The sequence below is a fragment of the Arachis ipaensis genome, chromosome B04 (assembly GCF_000816755.2).
Source record: "Arachis ipaensis cultivar K30076 chromosome B04, Araip1.1, whole genome shotgun sequence".
Lineage (NCBI taxonomy): Eukaryota > Viridiplantae > Streptophyta > Magnoliopsida > Fabales > Fabaceae > Arachis > Arachis ipaensis.
In genome coordinates, this window is record NC_029788.2 from 127,299,699 (window position 1) to 127,300,733 (window position 1,035).

The window sequence follows — 1,035 nt, forward strand, 5'->3', positions numbered from 1 at the left end:
ATTTTCTTTTATTTGTACTAAGTTAATCTAATATATTTTTTATAGGAAAAATTCAAAAAAAATAATTATATATTTAGTTTTTTTATTATATCTCCTAATAATTATCCCACTGGACACTAATTAATCCATTGTATGTGGATTAGAGTTTCATTAAATTAAAGATTTGCTGCTGATAAATAAATTGATATATACATAAAATGAGATTCATATTCCTCGACACTTACTTAAACGGACAAGTAAGATAATCACTCCAACAATTAAAATTGGTTAAATAAATTTTATATATAAAAAGTCATTTAATAAGAGAAAAATATATACTAATTTAATGTATATAGAAAGTATAAACGAGTACAATTAACACGTTTGCCATTATAATAGAGAGAATAAATACCTACAGCTACAGAATACTGAAGAGATAACAAGTTGGTTATAGGGATAACTATGTCTCTCTTTAACTAATTCTTATCATTGGAATGAACTTTTTAAACTCATGATTATTTGAGAGAATCTCACGTACATACCTACAACTCCTTCAAACCTCAAATTATTATTTGTCTCTATGCCTAAGAATGAAAGGAAAAATACAAAAAAGAAGCATAGATCAGATTTTGATGTATGTGTTAGAACATGATGAGTAGTGGCAACAACAGATCATTTCTTGTTCTATATATATCACTCTGTAAATAATTAGCTCATTATGTTGTTTGTTTGAGATTACATTGTTTATATTAAAAAAAGGAAAAGAAAAATTCAGATCCATAAGGTAGACATGAAGAGATATATTATATATGTACTGTCATGGTATCACTTTTTTTTTTTTAATTTAAATTGATAGAAAAATACAACATAAATAATTATATATCTAACAGACATTAATATAATTATTACTCCCAAATCATGTCACCTAAATTTATGGACAAATATCAATAAGTAAGGACGAATCTTTTGTTTAGGGCATGTTTGATTGAGTTTTATTTTAAGAAAATATATTTTTTTGAGTTTTTTTTTAAAAGATCTTACAGAAAAATAAAAGTA